At 44.5% G+C, this 18,071-nt stretch overlaps 4 non-coding genes across 4 annotated transcripts; 3 read left to right on the top strand and 1 right to left on the bottom strand.

Moving 5' to 3' along the window:
- Positions 1-3,824: 3,824 nt before the first annotated feature.
- Positions 3,825-3,897, top strand: TRNAS-GCU (transfer RNA serine (anticodon GCU)). Its single transcript has one exon. It is a non-coding gene; the product is annotated as a tRNA-Ser (tRNA).
- A 3,295-nt stretch (positions 3,898-7,192) lies between these two features.
- On the top strand, positions 7,193-7,265 carry TRNAK-CUU (transfer RNA lysine (anticodon CUU)). Its single transcript has one exon. It is a non-coding gene; the product is annotated as a tRNA-Lys (tRNA).
- A 3,261-nt stretch (positions 7,266-10,526) lies between these two features.
- TRNAT-GGU (transfer RNA threonine (anticodon GGU)) lies at positions 10,527-10,599 on the top strand. The gene has a single exon. It is a non-coding gene; the product is annotated as a tRNA-Thr (tRNA).
- Positions 10,600-17,466: 6,867 nt separating this feature from the next.
- On the bottom strand, positions 17,467-17,539 carry TRNAT-GGU (transfer RNA threonine (anticodon GGU)). The gene has a single exon. It is a non-coding gene; the product is annotated as a tRNA-Thr (tRNA).
- Between the last annotated feature and the right edge of the window lie 532 nt (positions 17,540-18,071).

The following is an 18,071-nucleotide window of genomic DNA, read 5'->3' as shown; positions in this document are numbered from 1 at the left end:
TTTTTCTTCTTCAAGATAAAAAATCCGTGACAACGATTTCTTATTGAAAAATTGAATTTTAACAGTTTTTTGAATGAATATCGTTACATTTGCTTGAATTAAAGCAAAAAGTATAAAAATAATGGTTTCAGTAAACATATTTGAAAATAGTGGAGAAATACTCAAAGTAAGCTTCTTTGGCCGTGAAACGTCGATTTTGAAAATGTTATTAAAAATCGAGGTAAATTTTTAATTATTGTTCAATCAAGATGAAATCACTTTCAAAGAGTGTTTTATAGGGAACGTAGAAAGCCAAAGTTTTTCCACAATAAGTGACAACCATTTAATTTCTGAGCCTCCGTGGCTCAATGGTTAGCGCGTTCGGCTGTTAGGTTAGTGGTTCGAGCCCACCCGGGAGCGGCGTTGTGGGATCTCAAATGTAACGTAGAAAGCCAAAGTTTTTCCACAATACCTGACGATTTAATTTTTGGGCTTCCGTGGCGCAATGGTTAGGGCGTTCGGCTGTTAACCAATAGGTTGGTGGTTCGAGCCCTCCCGGGCGCGGTGTTGTGGGATCTCAAACGTAACTTAGAAAGCCAAAGTTTTTCCACAATACCTGACGACCATTTAATTTTTGGGCTTCCGTGGCGCAATGATTAGCGCGTTCAGCTGTTAATCGAAAGGTTGAAGGTTCGAGCCCACCCGGGAGAGGTGTTGTGAGGTCTCAGATGTGACGTAAACAGTCAAGGTTTTTACACAATACCTGACGAGCATTTAAATTTTGGGCTTCCTTTGCGCAATGGTTAGCGCGTTCGGCTGTTAACCAATAGGTTGGTGGTTCGAGCCCACCCGGGAGCGGTGTTCGTTGTCACGGATATTGTATCTTGAAGAAAAAAAACATGCGATTTTTTCGGTACACTTTTGAATGCATTTTTTTTTGGAGAAATGTTTGACCGAATTCAGCTTAATTCCCTATAAAACACTCATTGAAAGTGATTTCATCTCGATTGAACAATAATTAAAAATTTACCCCGATTTTTAGTAACATTTTCAAAATCGACGTTTCACGGCCAAAGAAGCATACTTTGAGTATTTCTTCACTATTTTCAAATATATTCATTGAAACCATTATTTTTATACTTTTTGCTTTAATTCAAGCAGTGTAACGATATTCATTCAAAAAACTGTTAAAATTCAATTTTCAATAAGAAATCGTAATCACGGATTTTGTGTCTTGAAGAAGAAAAACCTGCGATTTTTTCGGTACTTTTTTGAATGAATTTTTTTCTGGAGAAATTTTTGACCGAATTCAGCTTAATTCCCTATAAAACACTCATTGAAAGTGATTTCATCTCGATTGAACAATAATTAAAAATGTACCTCGATTTTTAATAACATTTTCAAAATCGACGTTTCACGGCCAAAGAAGCATACTTTGAGTATTTCTTCACTATTTTCAAATATGTTCACTGAAACCATTATTTTGATACTTTTTGCTTTAATTCAAGCAATGTAACGATATTCATTCAAAAAACTGTTAAAATTCAATTTTCAATAAGAAATCGTTGTCACGGATATTGTATCTTGAAGAAAAAAACATGCGATTTTTTCGGTACACTTTTGAATGCATTTTTTTTGGAGAAATGTTTGACCGAATTCAGCTTAATTCCCTATAAAACACTCATTGAAAGTGATTTCATCTCGATTGAACAATAATTAAAAATTTACCCCGATTTTTAATAACATTTTCAAAATCGACGTTCACGGCCAAAGAAGCATACTTTGAGTATTTCTTCACTATTTTCAAATATATTCATTGAAACCATTATTTTTATACTTTTTGCTTTAATTCAAGCAGTGTAACGATATTCATTCAAAAAACTGTTAAAATTCAATTTTCAATAAGAAATCGTAATCACGGATTTTGTGTCTTGAAGAAGAAAAACCTGCGATTTTTTCGGTACTTTTTTGAATGAATTTTTTTCTGGAGAAATTTTTGACCGAATTCAGCTTAATTCCCTATAAAACACTCATTGAAAGTGATTTCATCTCGATTGAACAATAATTAAAAATGTACCTCGATTTTTAATAACATTTTCAAAATCGACGTTTCACGGCCAAAGAAGCATACTTTGAGTATTTCTTCACTATTTTCAAATATGTTCACTGAAAGCATTATTTTTATACTTTTTGCTTTAATTCAAGCAAATGTAACGATATTCAATCAAAAAACTGTTAAAATTAAATTTTTCAATAAGAAATCGTTGTCACGGATATGGTATCTTGAAGAAAAAAAACATGCGATTTTTTCGGTACACTTTTGAATGCATTTTTTTTTGGAGAAATGTTTGACCGAATTCAGCTTAATTCCCTATAAAACACTCTTTGAAAGTGATTTCATCTTGATTGAACAATAATTAAAAATTTACCTCGATTTTTAATAACATTTTCAAAATCGACGTTTCACGGCCAAAGAAGCATACTTTGAGTATTTCTTCACTCTTTTCAAAAATAACCACTGAAACCATTATTTTTATACTTTTTGCTTTAATTCAAGCAAATGTAACGATATTCATTCAACAAACTGTTAAAATTCAATTTTAAATAAGAAATCGTTGTCACGGATTTTGTATCTTGAAGAAAAAAAACATGCGATTTTTTCGGTACTTTTTTGAATGCATTTTTTTCTGGAGAAATTTTTGACCGAATTCAGCTTAATTCCCTATAAAACACTCAATAAAAGTGATTTCATCTCGATTGAACAATAAATAAAAATGTACCTCGATTTTAAATAACATTTTCAAAATCGACGTAACTCGGCCTAAGAAAAACATTTTGAGTATTTGTTCACTATTTACAAATATATTCACTGAAACCATTATTTTTATACTTTTTGCTTTAATTCAAGCAAATGTAACGATATTCATTCAAAAAACTGTTAAAATTCAATTTTTCAATAAGAAATCGTTGTCACGGATTTTGTATCTTGAAGAAGAAAAACATGCGATTTTTTCGGTACTTTTTTGAATGCATTTTTTTCTGGAGAAATTTTTGACCGAATTCAGCTTAATTCGCTATAAAACACTCATTGAAAGTGATTTCATCTCGATTGAACAATAAATAAAAATGTACCTCGATTTTTAATAACATTTTCAAAATCGACGTAACTCGGCCTAAGAAAAACATTTTGAGTATTTGTTCACTGTTTTCAAATATAACCACTGAAACCATTAATTTTGTAATTTTTGCGTTAATTCAAGCAAATGTAACGATATTCATTCAACAAACTGTTAAAATTCAATTTTAAATAAGAAATCGTTGTCACGGATTTTGTATCTTGAAGAAAAAAAACATGCGATTTTTTCGGTACACTTTTGAATGCATTTTTTTCTGGAGAAATGTTTGACCGAATTCAGCTTAATTCCCTATAAAACACTCATTGAAAGTGATTTGAAGGTTCGAGCCCACCCGGGAGAGGTGTTGTGGGGTCTCATATGTAGCGTAAAAAGTCAAAACTTATCCACAATACGTGACAATCATTTAATTTCTGAGCTTCCGTGGCTCAATGGTTAGCGCGTTCGGCTGTTAACCAATAGGTTGGTGGTTCGAGCTCATCCGGGAGCGGTGTTGTGAGGTCTCAGATGTGACGTAGAAAGCCAAAGTTTTTCCACAATACCTGACGACCATTTAATTTTTGGGCTTCCGCGGCTCAATGGTTAGCGCGTTCGGCTGTTAACCAATAGGTTGGTGGTTCGAGCCCATCCGGGAGCGGTGTTGTGTGATCTCAAATGTAACGTAGAAAGCCAAAGATTTTGCACAATAAATGACGACCATTTAATTTTTGGGCTTCCGTGGCGCAATGGTTAGCGCGTTCGGCTGCTAACCAATAGGTTGGTGGTTCGACCCCATCCGGGAGCGGTGTTGTGAGGTCTCAGATTTGACGTAAAAAATCAAGGTTTTTACACAATACCTGACGAGCATTTAACTTATGGGCTTCCGTGGCGCAATGGTTAGCGCGTTCGGCTGTTAACCAATAGGTTGGTGGTTCGAGCCCATCCGGGAGCGGTGTTGTGAGGTCTCAGATGTGACGTAAAAAGTCAAGGTTTTTACACAATACCTGACGAGCATTTAACATTTGGGCTTCCGTGGCGCAATGTTTAGCGCGTTCGGCTGTTAACCAATAGGTTGGTGGTTCGAGCCCATCCGGGAGCGGTGTTGTGAGGTCTCAGATGTGACGTAAAAAGTCAAGGTTTTTACACAATACCTGACGAGCATTTAACTTTTGGGCTTCCGTGGCGCAATGTTTAGCGCGTTCGGCTGTTAACCAATAGGTTGGTGGTTCGAGCCCATCCGGGAGCGGTGTTGTGAGGTCTCAGATGTGACGTAAAAAGTCAAGGTTTTTACACAATACCTGACGAGCATTTAAATTTTGGGCTTCCTTGGCGCAATGGTTAGCGCGTTCGGCTGTTAACCAATAGGTTGGTGGTTCGAGCCCATCCGGGAGCGGTGTTGTGAGGTCTCAGATGTGACGTAAAAAGTCAAGGTTTTCCACAATACCTGACAACCATTTAATTTCTGAGCTTCCGTGGCTCAATGGTTAGCGCGTTCGGCTGTTAACCAATAGGTTGGTGGTTCGAGCCCACCCGGGAGCGGTGTTGTGGGATCTGAAATGTTACGTAGAAAGCCAAAGTTTTTGCACAATAAATGACGACCATTTAATTTTTGGGCTTCCGTGGCGCAATGGTTAGCGCGTTCGGCTGTTAACCAATAGGTTGGTGGTTCGACCCCATCCGGAAGCGGTGTTGTGAGGTCTCAGATGTGACGTAAAAAGTCAAGGTTTTTACATAATACCTGACGAGCATTTAACTTTTGGGCTTCCGTGGCGCAATGGTTAGCGCGTTCAGCTGCTATTCAAAAGACTGGTGGTTTTGAGCTCTCCCGGGAGCGGTGTTGTGACGTCTCAAATGTAACATAAAATGTCAGAGTTTTTCACAATATCTGACGAAAATTTAATTTTTGGGCTTCCGTGGCGCAATGATTAGCGCGTTCAGCTGTTAATCGAAAGGTTGAAGGTTCGAGCCCACCCGGGAGAGGTGTTGTGGGGTCTCATATGTAGCGTAAAAAGTCAAAACTTATCCACAATACGTGACAATCATTTAATTTCTGAGCTTCCGTGGCTCAATGGTTAGCGCGTTCGGCTGTTAACCAATAGGTTGGTGGTTCGAGCTCATCCGGGAGCGGTGTTGTGAGGTCTCAGATGTGACGTAGAAAGCCAAAGTTTTTCCACAATACCTGACGACCATTTAATTTTAGGGCTTCCGTGGCTCAATGGTTAGCGCGTTCGGCTGTTAACCAATAGGTTGGTGGTTCGAGCCCATCCGGGAGCGGTGTTGTGTGATCTCAAATGTAACGTAGAAAGCCAAAGTTTTTCCACAATACCTGACGACCATTTAATTTTTGGGCTTCCGTGGCTCAATGATTAGCGCGTTCAGCTGTTAATCGAAAGGTTGAAGGTTCGAGCCCACCCGGGAGAGGTGTTGTGGGGTCTCAGATGTAGCGTAAAAAGTCAAAACGTTTCCACAATACGTGACAACCATTTAATTTCTGAGCTTCCGTGGCTCAATGGTTAGCGCTTTCGGCTGTTAACCAATAGGTTGGTGGTTCGAGCCCATCCGGGAGCGGTGTTGTGCGGTCTCAGATGTGACGTAAAAAGTCAAGGTTTTTCCACAATACCTGACGAGCATTTAATTTTTGGGCTTCCGTGGCGCGTTCGGCTGTTAACCAATAGGTTGGTGGTTCGAGCCCACCCGGGAGCGGTGTTGTGGGATCTCAAATGTAACGTAGAAAGCCAAAGTTTTTCCACAATACGTGACGACCATTTAATTTCTGAGCTTCCGTGGCTCAATGGTTAGCGAGTTCGGCTGTTAACCAATAGGTTGGTGGTTCGAGCCCATCCGGGAGCGGTGTTGTGAGGTCTCAGATGTGACGTAAAAAGTCAAGGTTTTTCCACAACACCCGACGAACATTTAATTTTTGGGCTTCCATGGCGCAATGGTTAGCGCGTTCGGCTGTTAACCAATAGGTTAGTGGTTCGAGCCCACCCGGGAGCGGCGTTGTGGGATCTCAAATGTAACGTAGAAAGCCAAAGTTTTTCCACAATACCTGACGATCATTTAATTTTTGGGCTTCCGTGGCGCAATGGTTAGGGCGTTCGGCTGTTAACCATTAGGTTGGTGGTTCGAGCCCACCCGGGCGCGGTGTTGTGGGATCTCAAACGTAACGTAGAAAGCCAATGTTTTTCCACAATACCTGACGACCATTTAATTTTTGGGCTTCCGTGGCGCAATGATTAGCGCGTTCAGCTGTTAATCGAAAGGTTGAAGGTTCGTGCCCACCCGAGAGAGGTGTTGTGGGGTCTCAGATGTAGCGTAAAAAGTCAAAAATTTTCCACAATACGTGAAAACCATTTAATTTCTGAGCTTCCGTGGCTCAATGATTAGCGCGTTCGGCTGTTAACCAATAGGTTGGTGGTTCGAGCCCATCCGGGAGCGGTGTTGTGACGTCTCAGATGTGACGTAAAAAGTCCAGGTTTTTCCACAATACCGGACGACCATTTAATTTTGGGGCTTCCGTGGCGCAATCGTTAGCGCGTTCGGCTCTTAACAGAAAGGTTGGTGGTTCGAGCACACCCGGGAGCGGTGCTATGAGGTCTCAGATGTTACGTAAAAAGTCCAGGTTTTTCCACAATACCGGACGACCATTTAATTTTTGGGCTTCCGTGGCGCAATGGTTAACGCGTTCGGCTGTTAACAAATAGGTTGGTGGTTCGAGCCCACCCGGGAGCGGTGTTGTGGGATCTCAAATGTAACGTAGAAAGCCAAAGTTTTTCCACAATACGTGACAACCATTCAATTTCTGAGCTTCCGTGGCTGAATGGTTAGCGCGTTCAGCTTTTAACCAATAGGGTGGTGGTTCGAGCCCACCCGGGAGCGGTGTTGTGGGATCTCAAATGTAACGTAGAAAGACAAAATTTTTCCACAATACCTGACGACCATTTATTTTTTGGGCTTCCTTGGCGCAATGGTTAGCGCGTTCGGCTGTTAACCGAAAGGTTGGTGGTTCGAGCCCAACCGAGAGAGGTGTTGTAGGGTCTCAGATGTGACGTAAAAAGTCAAGGTTTTTACACAATACCTGACGAGCATTTAACTTTTGGGCTTCCGTGGCGCAATGTTTAGCGCGTTCGGCTCTTAACCAATAGGTTGGTGGTTCGAGCCCATCCGGGAGCGGTGTTGTGAGGTCTCAGATGTGACGTAAAAAGTCAAGGTTTTTACACAATACCTGACGAGCATTTAAATTTTGGGCTTCCTTGGCGCAATGGTTAGCGCGTTCGGCTGTTAACCAATAGGTTGGTGGTTCGAGCCCATCCGGGAGCGGTGTTGTGAGGTCTCAGATGTGACGTAAAAAGTCAAGGTTTTTACACAATACCTGACGAGCATTTAACATTTGGGCTTCCGTGGCGCAATGTTTAGCGCGTTCGGCTGTTAACCAATAGGTTGGTGGTTCGAGCCCATCCGGGAGCGGTGTTGTGAGGTCTCAGATGTGACGTAAAAAGTCAAGGTTTTTACACAATACCTGACGAGCATTTAACTTTTGGGCTTCCGTGGCGCAATGTTTAGCGCGTTCGGCTGTTAACCAATAGGTTGGTGGTTCGAGCCCATCCGGGAGCGGTGTTGTGAGGTCTCAGATGTGACGTAAAAAGTCAAGGTTTTTACACAATACCTGACGACCATTTAAATTTTGGGCTTCCTTGGCGCAATGGTTAGCGCGTTCGGCTGTTAACCAATAGGTTGGTGGTTCGAGCCCATCCGGGAGCGGTGTTGTGAGGTCTCAGATGTGACGTAAAAAGTCAAGGTTTTCCACAATACCTAACAACCATTTAATTTCTGAGCTTCCGTGGCTCAATGGTTAGCGCGTTCGGCTGTTAACCAATAGGTTGGTGGTTCGAGCCCACCCGGGAGCGGTGTTGTGGGATCTGAAATGTAACGTAGAAAGCCAAAGTTTTTGCACAATAAATGACGACCATTTAATTTTTGGGCTTCCGTGGCGCAATGGTTAGCGCGTTCGGCTGTTAACCAATAGGTTGGTGGTTCGACCCCATCCGGAAGCGGTGTTGTGAGGTCTCAGATGTGACGTAAAAAGTCAAGGTTTTTACATAATACCTGACGAGCATTTAACTTTTGGGCTTCCGTGGCGCAATGGTTAGCGCGTTCAGCTGCTATTCAAAAGACTGGTGGTTTTGATCTCTCCCGGGAGCGGTGTTGTGACGTCTCAAATGTAACATAAAATGTCAGAGTTTTTCACAATATCTGACGAACATTTAATTTTTGGGCTTCCGTGGCGCAATGATTAGCGCGTTCAGCTGTTAATCGAAAGGTTGAAGGTTCGAGCCCACCCGGGAGAGGTGTTGTGGGGTCTCATATGTAGCGTAAAAAGTCAAAACTTATCCACAATACGTGACAATCATTTAATTTCTGAGCTTCCGTGGCTCAATGGTTAGCGCGTTCGGCTGTTAACCAATAGGTTGGTGGTTCGAGCCCATCCGGGAGCGGTGTTGTGAGGTCTCAGAAGTGACGTAAAAAGTCAAGGTTTTTCCACAATACCTGACGAACGTTTAATTTTTGGGCTTCCATGGCGCAATGGTTTGCGCGTTCGGCTGTTAACCGAAAGGTTGGTGGTTCGAGCCCAACCGGGAGAGGTGTTGTGGGGTCTCAGATGTAGCGTAAAAAGTCAAAACTTTTCCACAATACGTGACAACCATTTAATTTCTGAGCTTCCGTGGCTGAATGGTTAGCGCGTTCAGCTTTTAACCAATAGGGTGGTGGTTCGAGCCCACCCGGGAGCGGTGTTGTGGGATCTGAAATGTAACGTAGAAAGACAAAGTTTTTCCACAATACCTGACGACCATTTATTTTTTGGGCTTCCTTGGCGCAATGGTTAGCGCGTTCGGCTGTTAACCGAAAGGTTGGTGGTTCGAGCCCAACCGTGAGAGGTGTTGTAGGATCTCAGATGTAACGTAATAAGTCATAACTTATCCACAATACCTGACAACCATTTAATCTCTGAGCTTCCGTGGCTCAATGGTTAGCGCGTTCGGCTGTTAACCAATAGGTTGGTGGTTCGAGCCCATCCGGGAGCGGTGTTGTGAGGTCTTAGATGTAACGTAAAATGTCAGAGTTTTTCCACAATACCTGACGAACATTTAATTTTTGGGCTTCCGTGGCGCAATGGTTAGCGCGTTCGGCTGTTAACCAATAGGTTGGTTGTTCGAGCCCACCCGGGAGCGGTGTTGTGAGGTCTCAGATGTAACGTAAAATGTCAGAGTTTTGCCACAATACCTGACGACCATTAAATTTTTGGGCTTCCTTGGCGCAATTGTTAGTGCGTTCGGCTGTTAACCGAAAGGTTGGTGGTTCGTGCCCAACCGGGAGAGGTGTTGTGGGGTCTCATATGTAGCGTAAAAAGTCAAAACTTATCCACAATACGTGACAATCATTTAATTTTTGAGCTTCCGTGGCTCAATGGTTAGCGCGTTCGGCTGCTAACCAATAGGTTGGTGGTTCGAGCTCATCCGGGAGCGGTGTTGTGAGGTCTCAGATGTGACGTAAAAAGTCAAGGTTTTTACGCAAAACCTGACGAGCATTTAATTTTTGGGCTTCCGTGGCGCAATGGTTAGCGCGTTCTGCTGTTGACCCATAGGTTGGTGGTTCGAGCCCACCCAGGAGCGGTGTTGTGGGATCTCAAATGTAACGTAGAAAGCCAAAGTGTTTCCACAATACCTGACGACCATTTAATTTCTGAGCTTCCGTGGCTCAATGGTTAGCGCGTTCAGCTGTTAATCGAAAGGTTGGTGGTTGTGGGGTCTCAAATGTAACGTAGAAAGCCAAAGTTTTTCCACAATACCTGACAACCATTTAATTTCTGAGCTTCCGTGGCTCAATGGTTAGCGCGTTCTGCTGTTGACCCATAGGTTGGTGGTTCGAGCCCACCCAGGAGCGGTGTTGTGGGATCTCAAATGTAACGTAGAAAGCCAAAGTTTTTCCACAATACCTGACGACCATTTAATTTCTGAGCTTCCGTGGCTCAATGGTTAGCGCGTTCAGCTGTTAATCGAAAGGTTGGTGGTTTTGGGGTCTCAAATGTAACGTAGAAAGCCAAAGTTTTTCCACAATACCTGACGACCATTTAATTTTTGGGCTTCCGTGGCGCAATGGTTAGCGCGTTCGGCTGTTAACCGAAAGGTTGGTGGTTCAAGCCCATCCGGGAGCGGTGTTGTGACGTCTCAGATGTTACGTAAAAAGTCAAGGTTTTTCCACAATACCTGACGACCATTTAATTTTTGGGCTTCCGTGGCTCAATAGTTAGCGCGTTCGGCTGTTAACCGAAAGGTTGGTGGTTCAAGCCCATCCGGGAGCGGTGTTGTGACGTCTCAGATGTTACGTAAAAAGTCAAGGTTTTTCCACAATACCTGACGACCACTTAATTTTTGGGCTTCCGTGGCGCAATGGTTAGCGCGTTCGGCTGGTAACCGAAAGGTTGGTGGTTCAAGCCCACCCGGGAGCGGTGTTGTGGGATCACGAATGTAACGTAGAAAGCCAAAGTTTTTCCAGAATACCTGACGACCATTTAATTTTTGGGCTTCCGTGGCGCAATAATTAGCGCGTTCAGCTGTTAATCGAAAGGTTGGTGGTTCGAGCCCACCCGAGAGAGGTGTTGTGGGGTCTCAGATGTAGCGTAAAAAGTCAAAACTTTTCCACAATACGTGACAACCATTTAATTTCTGAGCTTTCGTGGCTCAATGGTTAGCGCGTTCAGCTGTTATTCAAAAGACTGGTGGTTTGAGCCCTTTCGGGAGCGGTGTTGTGAGGTCTCAGATGTGACGTAAAAAGTCAAGGTTTTTCCACAATACCTGACGACCATTTAATTTTTGAGCTTCCGTGGCGCAATGGTTAGCGCGTTCTTCTGTTAATCGAAAGGTTGGTGGTTCGAGCCCACCCGGGAGAGGTGTTGTGGGGTCTCAGATGTAGCGTAAAAAGTCAAAACTTTACCACAATACGTGACAACCATTTAATTTCTGAGCTTCCGTGGCTCAATGTTTAGCGCGTTCGGCTGTTAGCCAATAGGTTGGTGGTTCGAGCCCACCCGGGAGCGGTGTTGTGGGATCTCAAATGTAACGTAGAAAGCCAAAGTTTTTCCACAATACCTGACGACCATTTAATTTCTGAGCTTCCGTGGCTCAATGGTTAGCGCGTTCGGCTGTTAACCAATAGTTTGGTAGTTCGAGCCCATCCGGGAGCGGTGTTGTGAGGTCTCAGATGTGACGTAAAAAGTCAAGGTTTTTCCACAATACCTGACGACCATTTAATTTTTGAGCTTCCGTGGCGCAATGGTTAGCGCGTTCTTCTGTTAATCGAAAGGTTGGTGGTTCGAGCCCACCCGGGAGAGGTGTTGTGGGGTCTCAGATGTAGCGTAAAATGTCAAAACTTTTCCACAATACGTGACAACCATTTAATTTCTGAGCTTTCGTGGCTCAATGGTTAGCGCGTTCAGCTGTTATTCAAAAGACTGGTGGTTTGAGCCCTTTCGGGAGCGGTGTTGTGAGGTCTCAGATGTGACGTAAAAAGTCAAGGTTTTTCCACAATACCTGACGACCATTTAATTTTTGAGCTTCCGTGGCGCAATGGTTAGCGCGTTCTTCTGTTAATCGAAAGGTTGGTGGTTCGAGCCCACCCGGGAGAGGTGTTGTGGGGTCTCAGATGTAGCGTAAAAAGTCAAAACTTTACCACAATACGTGACAACCATTTAATTTCTGAGCTTCCGTGGCTCAATGTTTAGCGCGTTCGGCTGTTAGCCAATAGGTTGGTGGTTCGAGCCCACCCGGGAGCGGTGTTGTGGGATCTCAAATGTAACGTAGAAAGCCAAAGTTTTTCCACAATACCTGACGACCATTTAATTTCTGAGCTTCCGTGGCTCAATGGTTAGCGCGTTCGGCTGTTAACCAATAGTTTGGTAGTTCGAGCCCATCCGGGAGCGGTGTTGTGAGGTCTCAGATGTGACGTAAAAAGTCAAGGTTTTTCCACAATACCTGACGACCATTTAATTTTTGAGCTTCCGTGGCGCAATGGTTAGCGCGTTCTTCTGTTAATCGAAAGGTTGGTGGTTCGAGCCCACCCGGGAGAGGTGTTGTGGGGTCTCAGATGTAGCGTAAAAAGTCAAAACTTTTCCACAATACGTGACAACGATTTAATTTCTGAGCTTCCGTGGCTCAATGTTTAGCGTGTTCGGCTGTTAACCAATAGGTTGGTGGTTCGGGCCCACCCGGGAGCGGTGTTGTGAGTTCTCAGATGTGACGTAAAATGTCAGAGTTTTTCCACAATACCTGACGAATATTTAATATTTGGGCTTCCTTGGCGCAATGGTTAGCGCGTTTGGCTGTTAACAGAAAGTTTGGTGGTTCGAGCACACCCGGGAGCGGTGCTATGAGGTCTCAGATGTTACGTAAAAAGTCAAAGTTTTTCCACAATACCGGACGACCATTTAATTTCAGAGCTTCCGTGGCTCAATGGCTAGCGCTTTCGGCTTTTAACCGAAATTTTGGTTTTTCGAGCCCATCCGGGAGCGTTTTGTGAGGTCTCAGATGTAACGTAAAAAGTCAGAGTTTTTCCACAATACATGACGACCATTTAATATTTAGGCTTCCGTGGCGCAATGGTTAGCGCGTTCAGCTGCTATTCAAAAGACTGGTGGTTTGAGCCCTCCCGGGAGCGGTGTTGTGACGTCTCGAATGTAACGTAAAATGTCAGAGTTTTTCCACAATACCTGACGAACATTTAATTTTTGGGCTTCCGTGGCGCAATAATTAGCGCGTTCAGCTGTTAATCGAAAGGTTGGTGGTTCGAGCCCACCCGGGAGAGGTTTTGTGGGGTCTCAGATGTAGCGTAAAATGTCAAAACTTTTCCACAATACGTAACAACCTTTTAATTTCTGAGCTTCCGTGGCTCAATGCTTAGCGCGTTCGGCTGTTAGCCAATAGGTTGGTGGTTCGAGCCCACCCGGGAGCGGTGTTGTGGGATCTCAAATGTAACGTAGAAAGCCAAAGTTTTTCCACAATACCTGACGACCATTTATTTTTTGGGCTTCCGTGGCTCAATGGTTAGCGCGTTCGGCTGTTAACCAATAGTTTGGTAGTTCGAGCCCATCCGGGAGCGGTGTTGTGAGGTCTCAGATGTGACGTAAAAAGTCAAGGTTTTTCCACAATACCTGACGACCATTTAATTTTTGAGCTTCCGTGGCGCAATGGTTAGCGCGTTCTTCTGTTAATCGAAAGGTTGGTGGTTCGAGCCCACCCGGGAGAGGTGTTGTGGGGTCTCAGATGTAGCGTAAAAAGTCAAAACTTTTCCACAATACGTGACAACGATTTAATTTCTGAGCTTCCGTGGCTCAATGTTTAGCGTGTTCGGCTGTTAACCAATAGGTTGGTGGTTCGGGCCCACCCGGGAGCGGTGTTGTGAGTTCTCAGATGTGACGTAAAATGTCAGAGTTTTTCCACAATACCTGACGAATATTTAATATTTGGGCTTCCTTGGCGCAATGGTTAGCGCGTTTGGCTGTTAACAGAAAGTTTGGTGGTTCGAGCACACCCGGGAGCGGTGCTATGAGGTCTCAGATGTTACGTAAAAAGTCAAAGTTTTTCCACAATACCGGACGACCATTTAATTTCAGAGCTTCCGTGGCTCAATGGCTAGCGCTTTCGGCTTTTAACCGAAATTTTGGTTTTTCGAGCCCATCCGGGAGCGTTTTGTGAGGTCTCAGATGTAACGTAAAAAGTCAGAGTTTTTCCACAATACATGACAACCATTTAATATTTAGGCTTCCGTGGCGCAATGGTTAGCGCGTTCAGCTGCTATTCAAAAGACTGGTGGTTTGAGCCCTCCCGGGAGCGGTGTTGTGACGTCTCGAATGTAACGTAAAATGTCAGAGTTTTTCCACAATACCTGACGAACATTTAATTTTTGGGCTTCCGTGGCGCAATAATTAGCGCGTTCAGCTGTTAATCGAAAGGTTGGTGGTTCGAGCCCACCCGGGAGAGGTTTTGTGGGGTCTCAGATGTAGCGTAAAATGTCAAAACTTTTCCACAATACGTAACAACCTTTTAATTTCTGAGCTTCCGTGGCTCAATGCTTAGCGCGTTCGGCTGTTAGCCAATAGGTTGGTGGTTCGAGCCCACCCGGGAGCGGTGTTGTGGGATCTCAAATGTAACGTAGAAAGCCAAAGTTTTTCCACAATACCTGACGACCATTTATTTTTTGGGCTTCCTTGGCGCAATGGTTAGCGCGTTCGGCTGTTAACCGAAAGGTTGGTGGTTCGAGCCCAACCGAGAGAGGTGTTGTAGGGTCTCAGATGTAACGTAATAAGTCATAACTTATCCACAATACGTGACAACCATTTAATTTCTGAGCTTCCGTGGCTCAATGGTGAGCGCGTTCGGCTGTTAACCAATAGGTTGGTGGTTCGAGCCCACCCGGGAGCGGTGGTGTGGGATCTCAAATGTAACGTAGAAAGCCAAAGTTTTGCCACAATACCTGACGACCATTAAATTTTTGGGCTTCCTTGGCGCAAGGGTTTGCGCGTTCGGCTGTTAACCGAAAGGTTGGTGGTTCGAGCCCAACCGGAATAGGTGTTGTGACGTCTCAGGTGTGACGTAAAAAGCCAAGGTTTTTTCCACAACACCTGACGACCATTTAATTTTTGGGCTTCCGTGGCGCAATGGTTAGCGCGTTCGGCTTTTAACCAATAGGTTGGTGGTTCGAGCCCATCCGGGAGCGGTGTAGTGAGGTCTCAGATGTAACGTAAAATGTCAGAGTTTTTCCACAATACCTGAAGAACATTTAATTTTTGGGCTTCCGTGCCGCAATGACTAGCGCGTTCAGTTGTTAATCGAAAGGTTGAAGGTTCGAGCCCACCCGGGAGAGGTGTTGTGGGGTCTCAGATGTAGCGTAAAAAGTCAAAACTTTTCCACAATACGTGACAACCATTTAATTTCTGAGCTTCCGTGGCTCAATGGTTAGCGCGTTCGGCTGTTAACCAATAGGTTGGTGGTTCGAGCCCATCCGGGAGCGGTGTTGTGACGTCTCAGATGTGACGTAAAAAGTCAAGGTTTTTCCACAATACCGGACGACCATTTAAATTTTGGGCTTCCGTGGCGCAATCGTTAGTGCGTTCGGCTGTTAACAGAAAGGTTGGTGGTTCGAGCACACCCGGGAGCGGTGCTATGAGGTCTCAGATGTTACGTAAAAAGTCAAAGTTTTTCCACAATACCGGACGACCATTTAATTTTTGGGCTTCCGTGGCGCAATGGTTAGCGCGTTCAGCTGCTATTCAAAAGACTGGTAGTTTGAGCCCTCCCGGGAGCGGTGTTGTGACGTCTCAGATGTAACATAAAATGTCAGAGTTTCTCCACAATACCTGACGAACACTGAAGTTTTGGGCTTCTGTGGCGCAATGGTTAGCGCGTTCAGCTGTTAATCGAAAGGTTGGTGGTTCGAGCCCACCCGGGAGAGGTGTTGTGGGGTCTCAGATGTAGCGTAAAAAGTCAAAAATTAAATGTTCTTCAGGTATTGTGGAAAAACTCTGACATTTTACGTTACATCTGAGACCTCACTACACCGCTCCCGGATGGGCTCGAACCACCAACCTATTGGTTAAAAGCCGAACGCGCTAACCATTGCGCCACGGAAGCCCAAAAATTAAATGGTCGTCAGGTGTTGTGGAAAAAACCTTGGCTTTTTACGTCACACCTGAGACGTCACAACACCTATTCCGGTTGGGCTCGAACCACCAACCTTTCGGTTAACAGCCGAACGCGCAAACCCTTGCGCCAAGGAAGCCCAAAAATTTAATGGTCGTCAGGTATTGTGGCAAAACTTTGGCTTTCTACGTTACATTTGAGATCCCACACCACCGCTCCCGGGTGGGCTCGAACCACCAACCTATTGGTTAACAGCCGAACGCGCTAACCATTGCGCCAAGGAAGCCCAAAAAATAAATGGTCGTCAGGTATTGTGGAAAAACTTTGGCTTTCTACGTTACATTTGAGATCCCACAACACCGCTCCCGGGTGGGCTCGAACCACCAACCTATTGGCTAACAGCCGAACGCGCTAAGCATTGAGCCACGGAAGCTCAGAAATTAAAAGGTTGTTACGTATTGTGGAAAAGTTTTGACATTTTACGCTACATCTGAGACCCCACAAAACCTCTCCCGGGTGGGCTCGAACCACCAACCTTTCGATTAACAGCTGAACGCGCTAATTATTGCGCCACGGAAGCCCAAAAATTAAATGTTCGTCAGGTATTGTGGAAAAACTCTGACATTTTACGTTACATTCGAGACGTCACAACACCGCTCCCGGGAGGGCTCAAACCACCAGTCTTTTGAATAGCAGCTGAACGCGCTAACCATTGCGCCACGGAAGCCTAAATATTAAATGGTCGTCATGTATTGTGGAAAAACTCTGACTTTTTACGTTACATCTGAGACCTCACAAAATGCTCCCGGATGGGCTCGAAAAACCAAAATTTCGGTTAAAAGCCGAAAGCGCTAGCCATTGAGCCACGGAAGCTCTGAAATTAAATGGTCGTCCGGTATTGTGGAAAAACTTTGACTTTTTACGTAACATCTGAGACCTCATAGCACCGCTCCCGGGTGTGCTCGAACCACCAAACTTTCTGTTAACAGCCAAACGCGCTAACCATTGCGCCAAGGAAGCCCAAATATTAAATATTCGTCAGGTATTGTGGAAAAACTCTGACATTTTACGTCACATCTGAGAACTCACAACACCGCTCCCGGGTGGGCCCGAACCACCAACCTATTGGTTAACAGCCGAACACGCTAAACATTGAGCCACGGAAGCTCAGAAATTAAATCGTTGTCACGTATTGTGGAAAAGTTTTGACTTTTTACGCTACATCTGAGACCCCACAACACCTCTCCCGGGTGGGCTCGAACCACCAACCTTTCGATTAACAGAAGAACGCGCTAACCATTGCGCCACGGAAGCTCAAAAATTAAATGGTCGTCAGGTATTGTGGAAAAACCTTGACTTTTTACGTCACATCTGAGACCTCACAACACCGCTCCCGAAAGGGCTCAAACCACCAGTCTTTTGAATAACAGCTGAACGCGCTAACCATTGCGCCCCGGAAGCCCAAAAATTAAATGGTTGTCACGTATTGTGGAAAAGTTTTGACTTTTTACGCTACATCTGAGACCCCACAACACCTCTCTCGGGTGGGCTCGAACCACCAACTTTTCGATTAACAGCTGAACGCGCTAATTATTGCGCCACGGAAGCCCAAAAATTAAATGGTCGTCAGGTATTCTGGAAAAACTTTGGCTTTCTACGTTACATTCGTGATCCCACAACACCGCTCCCGGGTGGGCTTGAACCACCAACCTTTCGGTTACCAGCCGAACGCGCTAACCATTGCGCCACGGAAGCCCAAAAATTAAATGGTCGTCAGGTATTGTGGAAAAACTTTGGCTTTCTACGTTACATGTGAGATCCCACAACACCGCTCCCGGGTGGCCTCGAACCACCAACCTATTGGTTAACAGCCGAACGCGCAAACTATTGAGCCACGGAAGCCCAAAAATTAAATGGTCGTCAGGTATTGTGGAAAAACCTTGACTTTTTACGTAACATCTGAGACGTCACAACACCGCTCCCGGATGGGCTTGAACCACCAACCTTTCGGTTAACAGCCGAACGCGCTAACCATTGCGCCACGGAAGCCCAAAAATTAAATGGTCGTCAGGTATTGTGGAAAAACTTTGGCTTTCTACGTCACATTCGAGATCCCACAACGCCGCTCCCGGGTATGCTTGAAGCACCAACCTATTGGCTAACAGCCGAACGCGCTAACCATTGAGCCACGGAAGCTCAGAAATTAAATGGTTGTCAGGTATTGTGGAAAAACTTTGGCTTTCTACGTTACATTTGAGACCCCACAACCACCAACCTTTCGATTAAC

Source organism: Phalangium opilio, unplaced genomic scaffold, assembly GCF_054372755.1.
Source record: "Phalangium opilio isolate 3A_F unplaced genomic scaffold, DU_Popi_V2 ptg000087l_1, whole genome shotgun sequence".
Taxonomy (NCBI): Eukaryota; Metazoa; Arthropoda; class Arachnida; order Opiliones; family Phalangiidae; genus Phalangium; species Phalangium opilio.
This window is presented reverse-complemented; position numbering and strand designations above follow the sequence as displayed.